At 38.0% G+C, this 15,681-nt stretch overlaps 1 protein-coding gene across 2 annotated transcripts in view; it reads right to left on the reverse strand.

Annotated features, from left to right (window-relative positions):
• The window catches only part of MFAP3L (microfibril associated protein 3 like), a 60,712-nt gene extending 45,272 nt beyond the window's left edge, over positions 1 to 15,440 (reverse strand). The window contains exon 1 of one of the 2 annotated variants that reach the window (XM_074274003.1): positions 15,220 to 15,440. The gene's annotated coding sequence lies outside the window, so the exon portion shown is untranslated. Of the gene's footprint in view, positions 1 to 15,091 lie in introns of both variants that reach the window. The other variant, XM_074274002.1, reaches the window with a different exon arrangement.
• Positions 15,441 to 15,681: the final 241 nt, after the last annotated feature.

The following is a 15,681-nucleotide window of genomic DNA, read 5'->3' on the forward strand; positions in this document are numbered from 1 at the left end:
GATGATAGGATAATGTGTCACAATATACACAAGAGTATACTTGAGGAATATGTAGGCAATAGTTTAACAGAGAAACATTAAAAGACTTTCACGAACTGATGCAAAGTGGAGACAGCAGAGCCAAGGAAACAACATACAAGAGGAATATAACAATATAAATGGAAATACAAACATCACAAAAGAGATAAATGATGAGATAATTATTGAAAAATTATCAAGAATAAGAAGCCTGGCTCCAAAGAAGAAATATAAAAAGATACATCATCTTATTTCTTGAAGACTGTGTGTGTGTGTGTGTGTGTGTGTGTGTGTGTGTGTGTGTGTACTGGGGAGGAGGGAAATCACAGGATCTGAACATTGCATATAACTTTTTTTTAATAGTGATTGGTCTTGCTGAATATTTTTTTTTATTAAAAATCATTATGGAAAATAACTAGAATTGGGGATAAAAATACTAGTGAATGGATATCTAAGTGATATTAAAAGATATCAATAAAATCTGTTTTCAAATTCTACATTGCCTTCTGCATTGTGCTAGGTGGAAGCAATAAGATACTTTTAAAACCTTAAAAACTGAATAAATAAAAGCAGCTCTTGATATCCTAGTTATTAAAGGCTAGCCTATTTACATTTATATACCAACATTCAATTTCACCAACACAAGAACTTTTGGATCACATAGCTATCTTTATTATCTACTTCATAACTTAAGAGAATTGCCTGAGGATCAAAGAGGTTCAACAATTTGCCCATGGTCTCTAATTTAGTAAGTGTCAGGGATTGAGATTTGAACATAGGTCTTCCGATCATTAGCATTATATCCATGTATTCCTCTTAGGAAATATGCCATGATATTCCTCTTAAAAAACATCCGATTTATAGAGAATAACCTATGGCATTTTGAGATATGAATCCATAAAGCCTGTTAGCATTTTGTGATAAACTGTTGGGCTAGACAGTCTATAGAGTTTGTCCATAAATCCATATAACTTGGACAGAAATGTTCGTGGACTAGAACTAGATTTGGAATTGAATGGGAGAAGTAGAATAGTTGCACATCTGTCTCCCCTGTCAGATTGTGAGCTCCTTGAAGGCAGGGACTGTTTAAACTTTCTTTGTATGACTTATGCTTAACACATAGTAAGCCCTAGTCTACCTAGTACTTAGTGTTTAATAAAAGCTTGTTGAACTTAACTTGACTACATAGTTACCAAAGTAAATTTTGAGTTATCTAAGAGAGATGTGTGGAGGATAGAAACAGTTTTCTAGCATGTCCTGTAACTTCCACCCATATTCCAGAAATATTTGATAAATTCACAGAAATGGCTCCCTTGAAATTAGCCCTAATTGGGACTATATAGAGAATTGTGTCCCACTTCGTTGTTTCCCCATGATCATGTCAAATATATGTAAGACCCTGTAATAAAATGATGTTGTTTGTTCTTCATTCTCAAAGAGGATCATGATATCAGGACGGCAATGCCAAGTGAGTTGGATTTAAGTGAGAATGGGCTGTATAAAGTGATCAGCTTCACATACTCCTATAGAGCCTGGTGGGTCCAGTGGCAAGATACAGATCAGGACAACTGGAGATGGCCCTGCATGTAGTGGGAAACCTGGGCCTTTTGAAGGTAAGGTCTTTAACAAGTCTCAGTTTGACTGAAGCAAGGCCAATTGGTTTATTAAGGCTGGTAAGAATTAAAGTAAAGAATGCCCTCTAGACACAAGAAACAAACAAATTAAAAAATCAATCTGGGAGAGGAAGATCCTCAGGGTTTCTGGCCCAAATGTTATTTATTTTTATCCTTAATCAATCGGGGTTCAAACAAAGACCAATGGGTCTTGGTCTAGGAACTGTTGTTGGCCAATCGATGAAAGCCAGGGTGATTTGGGTGTAAGACATGATCCTTAAGAAAGAAATTTAGCCAGATGTTACTAAATGCTTAACATCTTTAGAAAGTAGGTGACATTGGGAAAGTTTCTACAACTATGGGTCTCAGCTTCTCCTGTAAAATGAAGGAGATGAATATTAAATTATCCTTTAAGTCTTCTAGTGTTAACAATCTATGATACTAATTCCTGGGCTGATGCTTAGGTTAACACTCAACAGTAAGAAAAATGTCTCTCCAGAAGACTGGTTGCCTGGCAATGAAGATTTCTATAATGATTACTTCACTCAGAATCTAATTCAACTTCAAGAACTGCTTTGTTCTTAGCATTGATCTTAACAAAAAGCAATTGCTTAATTCTTTTGTTTGCTTTCAACTTACATTCTCCTATGATTTACAAAAATTCAGCCCACCTCCCTCCCAAAAAACCCCCACCCAAAACAAATCCAAACTATTATAAGAATTGTACTGTGGGAGTTTAAGGTCATTCAGGCACACAGAATAGGAAGTACTTCATCTTTCATCTGAGAAATCTTTCATATTTGTTAAAATATGCCTAATATCATGAGAGAGTAGATAAACATTTTTTTTTCTTTACTTCCTCCTTTACAAGGCCATTACCAGAAATAAATATTGTACCATGAGCATTTCTCTGAGACTTAAGTGAAAACTTTTTTGGACTTTTTGTCATAGGAAAATAAAAAAAATATTTAGTCTTTTCCAAACGTATTTTTCAAAAAGGCAGAACAGAAGTACTAAAATTCAAAATATAGTCATATTAACTCTTTGGTTGCTTGACTATTTTCCTTTTTTGGGGGATGAAAACAAAAATGACATCACTCTGTTGGGGTTAAGGTACACTGTGTCTGACTGATCAGACCACTATAAACTCACCAGGTTCTACTATAGGTCAGGCACAAATAATCCACATTAGTTTTGGAACCCACATCCTTTCCATTTCTACTAAGATGTCAAATGATTATGCCTTTGTTGATAAGTTGGTTACATTTACACAATCATTTCATTAAATATTTAGATGATTGTCACTTTATGACAAAAGAATTGATGACTTTTCCCCATATCTTCCAGTTAATCTAGATGGCTAATTTAAGACAAACCAAAGCTAAATTTTTTCCCAAAAAATAATATATTAAAAAATTAACTTAATTATTATACTTTATTAGAAGGTAGAGACCAAGGTGATTAATGGAAAACTTGGAAAATAATTGACTGCTTTTGTTTTCTAGAGTGGGAAAGAGCATGGATTATCATCCATCTCTAATTGTTGTTTACTTTTTTTAGGATTCTAATAATGCATTTTTATAAGACTTCTTCAAATGGATTCATGATATTGATGTTTATGAAAACTGCAACCTGTTTCTTCGTCTTAGCTATCCTTGTTCCAAGTCTTTCCATAAATTCTCTATAAAACCTAACCAGTAATCAGGAGATCTTTTTCTGGTTTAACATTTCATAGAGACCAATGCAAAATCTAGCCCATATATCTCTTTTCCCTTCCTAGAAATACATAACCAGCTAATAACCTTTTCAGTTCATGTTTCCAATGATGCATTTTACAACACTCCTCAAGAGCAAGTGTCAATGATTCTTAAGCTTAGGTCATTCTTCCATTGTCCTTTGGGTACCTAGCAATCATAAAACTTAGAAAGTCAACAGCTTCCTATTCTGTTCTGAACAAAGTTTAAATTCTACTGCCTGGTAATCAAGACCCTTTACATTTACCACCTTACATTTCTAGATTTTTTCCCTTTATACACTTTATGGTCCAACCAAATACCACAGATCTCCTTGAACATAAATACAATTCAGTGCCTTTGCTCAGGCTAATCAAAGGAGCCCAGATCTAGAGCTAATGGGACTTCAGAGGCGTCTAGTCCAATACCTTCATTTTATAGATGAAGAAACTGAGGCCCAGAGAAGGGAAGAGAATTGCTCATGATAACATGATAATGTGTCTGAGATGGGATTTGAACTCATGTTTTCTAACTCCAAAAAGGATGGTCTTTTCACTTGAAGTTCTCTTTGCCTGTGACTGGGATTTTTTCTCTTCCTAAAATCTGTTGAACTTCTGTATCACTGGAAGGAGATCATCAATGAGATCTTAGATCCATTAGAGTCATCATGAAATGTTATGGTTTGTATTAAAACTACTGATGTTAATCATTCTCTCCTCCTTGATATTCTTCTCTCTACATTTTTAGCATATCGCATTCTCCTGGTTCTCTTTCTATCTATCAGACCTTTCCTTCTCAGTCTTCTTTTCTGTACAGGTGTCCCCTCTGGATTCTAACCTGGGCTTTTACAATTTCATTTGGTGATTTCATCAGTTCCCATAAATTTAATTAATCTCTATGCTGATGACAATCACATCTTTTTGTCTTTTCCCAATCTCTAGTGATCTCCAGTCTTGAACCTTCAATTATTTTTCAGACACCTCAAACTGAATTTCCACTAAATATCTCAAACTCAACATATCCAAAACTGAATTCATGACCTTTTCTCCTAAATTCTGCCCTTCTCTGATCTTTTCAACTCTGCCAAGGATAGCACCATGCTTCTAGTTCTTCAGCGTTCAACCTAGGATCCAACTATATCAGTTCTACTCAATAAACTTCAGTGGCTCCCTATTGTTTCTAGGATCACATACAAAATCCTCAATTTAGAATTCAAAGGCCTTCATAAGCTAAGGCTCCTCTACTTTTCCAGCCTTCTTAGATCTTTGTCTTTGAACCAATGACACAAACTTTCTTTTTATTCCTTGAATGATATATTCCTAGAACTTTCTCTGACTGTTCCTCATCCCTGGAATGGTCTTCCTTATCATCTCCATCTCTAGGCTTCCCTGGCTCTCTTCAAATCCCAACAAAAATTCTCCTTATATAGGAAAACTTTCCCAATCCCTCTTAATTCTATTGCCCTTTCCTTTAAAATAATTTCTTATCTATTCTGTATATTGTTTGTTTAAACAATTTGCTAACTTCCTTGCTCTCCCACTAGATTATGTACTCCTTGATGTTAGGAACTGCTTTTTTGTCTCTTTTTGTATCCCTAGCTTTTGACACAGTATCTGGAATAACCACAGTAAGTGATTAAAAAATATTTATAGACTGATTATTCCCTTACTAGCCAGTTAGTACCTTGAATGCAGGAACTGTGTCTTGTCTAAACTTTGTGTTTTCCCTAAGCACTTAGCACATTTAAAAGCTAAGAAATCCAGTACCTCTTTCCCCTGAGTTTCAGCTCCACATCAATAACTGCCTCCTGAACATCTCAACTTGGATTGTCTCAAGTACTTCTCGAACTTAAAACATGGAACACATGCATGTCTTTCTCCTCTAAACCCACCCTTCTTAATTTTTTTTTCAAAGAATCTTTTAAATTTCTATTTTTTTGGAGATAATTGGAGTTGTGACTTGCCAAGGTCACACAAATAGTAAATATGAGTCTGAATTTGAACTCAAGTCCTCCTGACTCCAGGACTGGTGTAATTTATTTATGTAAAAGGGCAGTATAATCTTCCCAGTTTATCAGATTCATAACTTAGGGATCATATTTAATTCCCAAATATCCATCATCCTGCAGATTCAATTATATGATATGGGTCAATAATTTTACCTTTAAAGCATCTTTCAGAAATGTATATTCATACCAAATTTGGGCCCCTCACTGATTTTTATGAAGCTTTTTTTTTTTTTAACAGCCTCCTTATTGATCTCTTTGCCTCCTTTTCCAATCTATCCTTCACATAGCTGCCAAAGCAGATTTTCCTAAATCATGAATCTGATCATAAAACTTCCATGGCTCAAGAAATTCTGGTCTCTCCCTGTTGTCTAGAGGATAATATCCAAATTCTTGCTTGATTTTGAAAACCTTTATCATCTGTCGTCATCAACCTATCTGTACTAAGCCTCCATTACTCCAGGCAGATGGGCCTACTTTTAATTCTTCAAACATGACATTCTATCTTCTGGTTCCTTGACTTGGTAAGGTTTATCGACTAAGCCTGGAGTATTCTCTGTATTTGTAAAGGCATGTTAGAGAACTTTACCTCAGTTGTTAGTATTTCTAGCTATCTCTTCCTTAACATCTCCGACTTACTTTGTATATATTTGTTTTTGTTTGTTCATGCCTAGGAAAGCAAGCTTTTTGATCTCATGTTAGGAATTAACAGAACTAACCTATTTTTACTTTCTTAGCAGCAAATGGTTAATAAAATACTTATCTGTGTGATGCTGGAACTTGCTTCAATATCAATTCAATTATACTTGAAAAGGTATATTCTAAGCCTATTTAACAAGAATATTACTTTTTTGCTATGTGCCTTGAAAATGCAGAAATATAATACCAATTCTCTGTGCTTAAGGAGTTTCCAATTTGAGGACACATAACAATGTGTTATGTGTCAGTATAGTATGCCAGTATAGTATGAAGAAAGTATTAAAGGGAAGACATGATCAGTGCTATGAAAGAAGAAAAATTGTGAGATTCATCTATACTGTATGAGCAGGAGGGTTTAGAAATAGTTTCTGGGAGGAGATAATATGAAAGGCTTTAGAGTAGATGATCTCTTCAATCCCTGTAAGATCCTAGGATTCTTAAGTGTTAAGGACCATGCCTAAGTGAAGGGGCAGGTCGATTCTCTGAGAACCTCCACAGCTGTGAATCATAACACTTGAAGGAGTTAAAAAAGCAGTCTGCTGCAAATGTTCCTTGTGGATTGGGAATGAAATAAATTGGAGGCAAGAGGGAAGAGGAGAAAGGTCAGACAATGCAACTGCCTCTCATTCAGAGAGATCAAAGAATGCAACTGCCTCAGTCTCCTTGTATCGTCATCATCCTTTCACATGAAGAGATCCACTCCACAAGTCTGAGTAAGACCTCCAGCTGCCACTGGCTCCTGTATTCCACAACACAGGGAGCCCTAATGTGGAACACAAAAATTACAAGAATCACAAGAAACAAAGAAGCAGCAGCGCCTGAGAGCTGTTCATGAGTAGGACCCTCCCAGAGTTCCTTGGGTAACTAGCAGGGAAGGAAAGGGAGAAGAGACCTGGTAAGAATATTTTAGTCAGGGTAATTAAATGGGTCAACACATCAAAGAGAGGAGCCAGGAGACTGATGAAAGACTTATGAAAAATGCCTGCTCTGACTATAGCCCTCCATTTAAAAGTTTGCCTCCATGACACCTCATAAGCTTCAACACCTGCTATAGTGCTGTTTGCACTCCCTAACATGTGGACTTAGATAACAGCTATATATAGCTTATAGCTAGGAGGAACCTCAGGGTTCATTGCCAGGGGTTCTTAACCTGAATTTGGTGAACTTTAATTTTTTTGTTTGTTTGTTTGTTTTTGCAGCAATGGAGTTAAGTGACTTGCCCTGAATCACACACCTATTAAGTGTCTGGGGTCTGATTTGAACTCAGGTCCTCCTGATTCCAAGACTAGTGCTGTAGCCACAGGGCAACCTCGTTGTCCTTTTAAACTTGTTTTAAAAGATATTTTGGTATTTGTATTTCAACATAATTGGTTAACTTGTAATTCTATGCATTTTACTTTATGAATCTGAAATATTCTGAGAAGGGGTTCATGACTTTTAGTGTGCTAAAGGATTTGTGACATAGAAAATGTTAAGAATTCCTGATCTATTCTAAGACTTTATAGATGAGGAAGCTGAGCCCCAGAATGGTGAGGTGATTTGTTTGCTCAGTCATATAATGGGTCAATGGAAGAATAGGAACTCAGACCTACATTTGAAAAGGTTTGGAAAATAATGGGACTGTATTTCCCCCAGATGTCCCTTGACATCTCAAACTTTAACCATAACAGAACAGAACTCATTCTCTTTACCCCTAACCTCCTCCCTACCTCTATAACTTTGCTATTCCCATTGGAAGGCAAACATTCTTCCATTTACCCAGATTTTTAAGGTAGGAGTCACCCTTAACACTTCCCTCTACATGCCCTATATTCAATCATTTGCCAAACCTTGTCAAATCTATCTCCATAGCATCTCTCCCAATTGCTCTCTTCTCTCTGCTTACATTGTAACCATTCTACTTCAGACTCTCTGGATCACTCATGGGATCTCTCTGTCTTCCTTCTCCGTACAGCTGCCAAATTGATATTCCCAAAACACATGTCTGACCAGGTCATTCATCTTGTCAAGCAGTTTCAGTGGCTCCCTACTATCTATAGGATAAATTCCTCTGCTTAGCAACAAAAATCAAATCTTCAAGTGAATTTTACATCACTACTCACACATTCTATGTTCTGGCAAACTGAGCTTCTTGATACCCTCTCTAAATAGTTTAGAATTCTCTCTCCATGGTAGGAATATTCTCCCTCTTCCTTTCCACCTCCATTCTGGACTCTACTTAAGCAAAAAGTTGCCTACTGCAACATAGACTTTCTTGATTTCATCAATTGTGAGTGTTCACTTTACCCTCTCTAAAATCATTACACACACACACACACACACACACACACACACACACACACACATCCTGTATTTATTTATCTGTGAATATGTGCTATTCTCCAAATAGAGAGTATAGAGTAGAAAGAAGAGGAACTATTTTATATTTGTATTCCCGGTGCTTGATACATTGCAGATACTTTAAAAATGCTTATTGATTGATTTGACAAATATTCAGTACTACTCAAAATGTATATGTGTTGAGATGAGGAGAGGTGGGATATGAGGAGAAACTAGAGTTACACATCTACATATAAAACATAATGGGAAAGTGAAATTAGAAAGGTGTAAACAAAATTCTAAGAAATTTTAGGAGAGAAAGAAAAAAATTCCCATTTGAATGATTAAGGCTTCAAGGAGAATATAACAATAAGAAGACATATTGGCCAGAGGAGAAGTAATTTTAAACCTTGAGTACAAAGAGCAAAGATAAGAAGATAGAGAAGGGTAAGAAGTGTGAGGAACAAGTAAATCCAGTTTAGCTGGGGCAGAGGATCCATGAATTCATCAGGTAAGAGGTGAGATTGCAAAGGTAAGGTCCTGAATGTCACCACACCTACTAAATATTAATTTTATTCTATTGGTGAGAGGAAATCACTGAAGGTTTTTAAGTGGTATCTATAGTCAGAGCTATACTTTGGGAAGAATAATTGGTTATTCATGTGAAAGGGAAAAAAGACTCCAAGAGATGGACTAAGAAACTTCTGTAAGTGACCTGGCAAGAAGTAATGAGAATCTGTGCTAAGGAGATAGTAGTGACGATAGAGAGGATAAGATGGATAGGAAAGACACTGATAAGGTGGAATTTTTAGGAAGTAGAAATTGGAAATGTGTGTGGCACAAGGGGAGGGGGAGATAACCCACAAAAAATGGAAAAGAGTTAAAATGAATGTTGAAATTTTAAACCTAGGAAAATAGAGGTGTCATTAACAGATACAAAAACAGGAAAATCAGGAGGAAGAGGATTTTTAAAGTTTGTGTTAAATTTTTTGTTTATTTTTTAATAGGAGGAAGGTAAGGGATCAATTTTGTTCTGAACAAGTTTGAAATACTGATGGAATATATTAAAGAAGCAGGTAGAAATGTAGATATGGAATTTGGGGAAGAGGTAGGCAAAAACTTAAGATGAATTTAAGAGTCTCTTATATGGCTAAATAAAGGTCATGAAAGGAGAATATATTTACAGTAGTTATAACTGAAAGCAACCTCAAGATCATCTGTCCCAATCTTCATATTTCACAGATTAAGAATCTGAAATCCAAAGAGAGAGTTAGATGTGGACTAAGGCCACATAAGAGCCTGAATTCAAATTCAGGTTCTTTGACCTCAAATTCACGATTGTTTCTATTATGTCACACTAACTTCACTGAGAAATTAAGGATAAGAACAGACTTTAATGAAATGATTTTGTTTAAGGGAAGAGGTGGGGGAAACAGATTAATGAGTAGCCAGAAAAAGAACTGTTAGAAAAGTAATTGTCCTAAAAAAATAAGACATAGTTTCCAAAAGGAAAGAACCAACAGGCTTAAATAGAGGAGAAACAGAATCTTGTGAAGAGTGAAGGAGTGTGGAAGAGTGATAAACTTGGGCATGAAATAAGGAGGATTTAAGTTCAAAACTCACTTGAGTAGGACAAGTCCCTTAATCTCCTCAGGCATCAGTTTCCTCATCTATAGAATGAAGGGCCCTTCTAGCTCTAAATATATAATTCTATGAGAAAGCCAATGAATTTGGTGATTAAGAATGTTACTGACAGAACCAGGAGAACAACATACAAAGTAAAAGCAAGATTATATGAAGATCAACCATGATAGACTTAGCTCTTTTTAGCACTATTATGATCCAAAACAATTCCAACAGATTTGGGATGGAAAATGCCATCTACATCCAGAAAGAGAACTGTGGAGACTGAATGTAGATCAAAGAATACTATTTTCACCTTTTTTTTCCTTTTTTGGTGGTTTTTCTCTTTTGTCCCGATTTTTCTTTCACAACATGGCTAATATAGAAATAGACTTAAAATTATTATTCATGCACAACCTATATCAGCTTGCTGTCTTGGGAAAGGAGGAAGAAAGGAAGGGAGAACAAATTTGGAACTCAAAATCTTGCAACAATGAATGTTGAAAACTATCTTTATATGGAATTGAAAAATAAAATACTACTCAGAAATTAAAAAAAAAAGAATGTTACTGATTAATTTTTTGAGAAAGCAGTTTCAGTAACATATACACACCTATATAAGCAGGTAAACTGAATCATTCATGATGTGCATGGTGTGATTTAAATCCTTATAAAATAGCTTTTGTAGAAGTAGCTACTTTTGACCATTAAAGTTATAAACCTACTGCCAGGAAACTGAACATAGGGGAACAGATATTTTGTCCCAGGATAACAGGTGAAAAAAATATATTCAAGACATGAGTATCCTATTCACCGGCTTGTTCATTCATTCATTAAACAAATGTTTATCCAAGTACTTACTTACTATGTGCAAAAATACTGTGATACTAAGACAGGTACAAACAAGTTTATGCGAAATGATTTATGAAAGATGCTGGCAATAAGTAATGTGGAGTTCAAAGGTATCCTTTCCAGTTGGGCTGAACAAAGAAAATTTCATGAAGGAAAGAATAATCTATACTGGACCTAGAAGGATTGAGGTGGGAGTAGGGAAAAGGGCACTCTCTTTAGGGAAATGTGGGGAACAAGAAGCTGAGGAAATAAGATTTTAAAAAGAGGAATTAAGTGGATAATCCATTTGGATCATAGATTAAGAGTTGAAAGATCTCAAAGATCCTCTAGCCCAGCATGCTCCATTACAGAGGAGGAATTAAATCCCTGGGAGACTTACTTGATCAATAAATTAATTTTAATTTCTGAGAATAGAGGTAGACCTGGAAAGTACCTGAAGAATTCAGACAAAAACATTTTTTCTTCCTCAGGGTTTGAGGATAACAATAAAAATTATAGTTATAGCTTGGTTTGATATAAATTGGCTATTAATATAAATAAGCAAGAGAGAATTAAGAACTATCAGACTTTTTGCAAATGCCTCCCCACACCCCCAAGTGGAAAAAGGTCTGAGTTCTGGGAACAAAAAAGAAAGAAACCAAAATGAAGAACACGTCTCTAAAAGGGTCCTACATTTAAAAGTTGACCTCTAAAAATATGGTATATACTTGCCAATCTTAATATACTTTGTAGCCTAAGATTCTTCTTTCCGAGGGAAGTGATTTCTTGAACTCTAAATGGTTGATTGAAGGTGATGTTTCTGAAGATTATGAAGGAAATTATATCTCTAAAGGCAAGGTCTAAAGAGGAGATCTCCATTTAATCCAGCTGGTTGTGGCAGTTGCCAGGGCAACACAACCTCAATGGACAAACTTTTTGGCATGTCCTTGAGGATTAGTGTGGTTTATTAGCCACCTTTGACAGTTTTAAACTATGAAAAAAAAATTTAAACTTCACAATTAGCTCAATTTCTCTAATTTTTAATTCCAGAGCCTATTAAACTAGTAAAAACTAATAACCATCTGGGTAAGAAATAATTTTCTGGCAACTTTAAGGAGCTATTATCAAAATTCTTAAAATGGAATTATTTTGAATTTTCCTTTGGATTCTCCTCAGTTTGAGAGATTATTTACTTCCTTTGGAAAACTATTGTCATGCACCAAACAGTCCCATTCAATGAATCTTCTAATCTGGAGGGAAAGGAGTTGGTTCTATTTGCATAATCTTTGAATTTCAAAAATTGCATGCCTTTAAAAAAACATCAAATATGCTAATTTGGGAGTTGGATCTTGAGCAACCAAGGCAAAAGCCACTTCTCTGAATACTATTAGAATGAGGTTCCTAGAAAAATCTTTTTTCTTTTTTAATAAAATTCTGCTCTGGAAGGAATAGTTAGGCCTTTGTGTTAATAAGTTAATGAAATAGAAGCTATTTCTCAGTTTCAGAAAATTTAGCTTAACTCTGTACTATGTTAAGCTTTTTGTAGTTACCACATTGTTCCTCAAAAAAATCCAAAGACACCTGAAACAAAGTTACTAGTACTTTGGGTTCCTAGTGTTTTTTTATTTTTCTTGGTTATGGTATTTGCCAAACAGTAGGATAAAAAAGCATGAGTAGATACATACATACATATATATGTATGTACAAACACCAGGAGTGGATAGATACACACACACACACACACACACACACACACACACACACACACACACACACACACACACACACAATACCAGGGCTACTGCCAGTTGTCCTGATCTATATCATGCTACTGGATCTTGGCTCTAGAGGGGAAAGTGAGGCAAGTGACCTAGCACAGCCCCCTATCACATTAAGTCTAATTCACTTAGATATCATGGCATTACTTCCCTGATGTCATTGAAAGGAAGGACAAATAACAACCTATATGTATGTATATGTATAGATGTGTGTGTATGTGTATTTATGTATAAATATATATATCTTATCCCTGTTAGCAAAAGAGATGCTCAGACCCACAGAAATGTGAAACAGTTGTAAAGCCTACTCAAAAGCAATGGTTTATGAAGGATGGAGAAATCAAAAACCTTGAAATTCTCATACAAACTGGCAAATGCATCTGGAGGTATAAACCCTCTGTATATAGCAAACGTGAAAAAATTATGAAAGGTACTATTGAGACTTTAGGACCCTAGATTTTAGGAATTATAAAATTACAGAAATATCATCTAATTAGCTCCTACTGGGGCAAAAGGTTCTATTATCTTGCTTATCTGAAATCTTAGTCTATAATTCCAATGGTTTTAAATGACCCTAAGTACTTTCTTTTGGACTCTAAGTATTTATTCTGATTTGGGGTAAAATCAATGGGGCCACTAGAAGAGAAACGTTCCAATGAGTCAATTACTGCATTTGTACCATTTGAGAAGGTAAGATGATTATAGACTATAGTACTCTTTGTTTAAGATAAAGGATCTGCTTGTCAGTTTAAACCACTTTGCTTAACAATGCCGTGGTAGTTTCATAGACAAAGCCGGAAAATGTCACTAGTAATATAATAAAATAATATGAACTGCAGATTGGCGTAATGAATAGAGAGCTTGTCCTGTGTCTAGGAAGCTGGAATCCCACCTCGGAGAAGCCAGCAGTGAGACCCCAGGCCAGTCATTTTAGCCCTTTGGGCTTCAGTTCAATAAAATACTATAGTTAAATAGAAAGTACTTCTAGCTCTGTAGAATTTTCAAAGCTAATGACATCACAGATCCAGTTCCTAGCCCTAGATTAAAAAAAGACCACATTTATTTATTAATGGTTTTAAAGCTGACAGTATTTCCTTATCAGAGAGATCAGTGAAACAAGGGCTATTATGCTCTCCGTGTTGAAAATGGGGAAACGAAGGAGCACAGACTAAGGACAGGTTAAGGGACACTCAGATCCCATGATTAAAGTAAGAGGGGGAAATCCGGCTTTGGACTCCAGGACCACTTTTATTTCCACACTATCAAGCTGGCTCTTGTCACTTAATTACGTATTAAACATTATAGTGAGCTAGATTTCCAAATTCTGAATTTAAACCTAAGAAAATCCAAAGTATAATTTGTCACAACAACTATAACTTCACTCCAGGCACCTTTAAATACATTGACAACTTAGCACTAATAGTAGCTTAAATTCTGCAGTGTGGGCAGATAATGGCACTGAGAAATCTTTTAACTTTTTTTTTTTTTTTTTTTTGGCTGGCTTGTTTTCAAAAAGTGTAAACTGAATAGTTTTTTGGGGGGTGGTGCTGAGTAGGAGCTTAAAAAAATAGGTTCAGCCACTAAACGTTGTGTTCGGTTTTAAATCAGAGAAAAGTCTATTTTAAAAGCAGAAGAGGCGCGTTTCCACATTTTACCCTAGGAAACAGAACCGATGCCAACTTGCCCAGGCTTCATCTTCTAGTGGAAACTTGAGTCCCCCCTCCGTAATGTCACGCCGCACTTCTTACTGACAGCTCGGCTCCGAGTGCTTCTGCGGCACCGCGGAGCAAGAGACGTATTCCTCTCTCTCTCCCCCCACCCCCACCCCCGACGCCTGCCACACACTCACGCCTCAGCGGCCCCCGGAGCTTCCCAAGGAAGCATCAATCTCATCCACGCATTTTACACCTCGGTTCGGGAATTGGAAACTGAGGCACTGGAGGCCACCAACGCGCCCCACGAGTCTCAAGAAACCGGATTCCCACCGCCCTCTTCTGACCACTGAAGAGCGGTGTCCTGGCAGATCCTCCCGCAGAGGTGAACAGCCTCCCCTTCTCTCTGAAGGTTAATCACGTTCCATCTAACTGCAGGTCCGGCTGTCTGGGAGCCCCGGCATCCCAACGCCGGCGTCCCGCCGCCGCTAGATGCCTGGTCCCAGGCGGGCTGCCGGCTGCTGCGCTCTCCCCCGCCATCCCCTCATTGACTTCTGCGGCATTCTGCGCCCCTCAGGAGCTCCCTCGCTCGTCACCATGCCCGGCGTTCGCCCTAGCGCGCAGCCTCCCCGTCAGCTGGCCTGCCCAAAGTTAGCTGGCGCAAAACGCCGGGCGCAGCCCCCCACTCTGGTCCGCTGGCTATCCTGTCAGCCCGCCGCCCCGGCGTGTCCGGGTCCCCGCGCCCCGGGCGCTAGCCGCCACCGCCGGCTCTCGCTCCCCACCCCTCTTTTTCCTCCCCTCGGCGGGCGCCCTCGCTAACCTGAACGCTGCCACTCAGGTAGCCAGCGTGTGCCACGCGCCATCACCAGCCCGGCGAGACCGGGCTGAGCGCCTCCATCCCCGGCTGCTTCCCTCGCCTGCGCGCCCGAGCCCCAGGGCGGTGCTTACTGCGAGGGGCCGGTGCCCAGATCGGTGCCCAGATCGCCTCTTCGGTGCGCCGCTGCCGCCTCCTCAGGGATGCGCGAGCTGCATGCTGCAGGCTGCGGGAGAGCAAGAGCTGCCTACCCACTGGCAGCCAAAAAAACCTGCCCGGCTCCCGAGCATGCCCAGTCTGGCTTGCCGGAGTCACGGAGGAGTTTCAGGGAGGCAACTCCACTCTTCCGGATTTTAGCAGCAGCCAGAGGAAGAGTAGCCGGGGGTGGGTCGAAAGGAGAGAGGGAACCACCCAGTTCCCTGGAGATGAAACCTGCCAAAAGGGCGGGGCTAGGGGAACTGGAAGAGGAGGAGGAGGAGAGGGAGGTAAAAGAGAAATAGTCTTTGGGTAAGAAGAAAAGTATCTGCAGCCACAAGTTCTTCTCAAACAAGTCGGAAGGTTCTAGAAAGCTTCAACATCCTCTTAATATGCATAGT

The sequence above is a fragment of the Sminthopsis crassicaudata genome, chromosome 6 (assembly GCF_048593235.1).
Source record: "Sminthopsis crassicaudata isolate SCR6 chromosome 6, ASM4859323v1, whole genome shotgun sequence".
Lineage (NCBI taxonomy): Eukaryota > Metazoa > Chordata > Mammalia > Dasyuromorphia > Dasyuridae > Sminthopsis > Sminthopsis crassicaudata.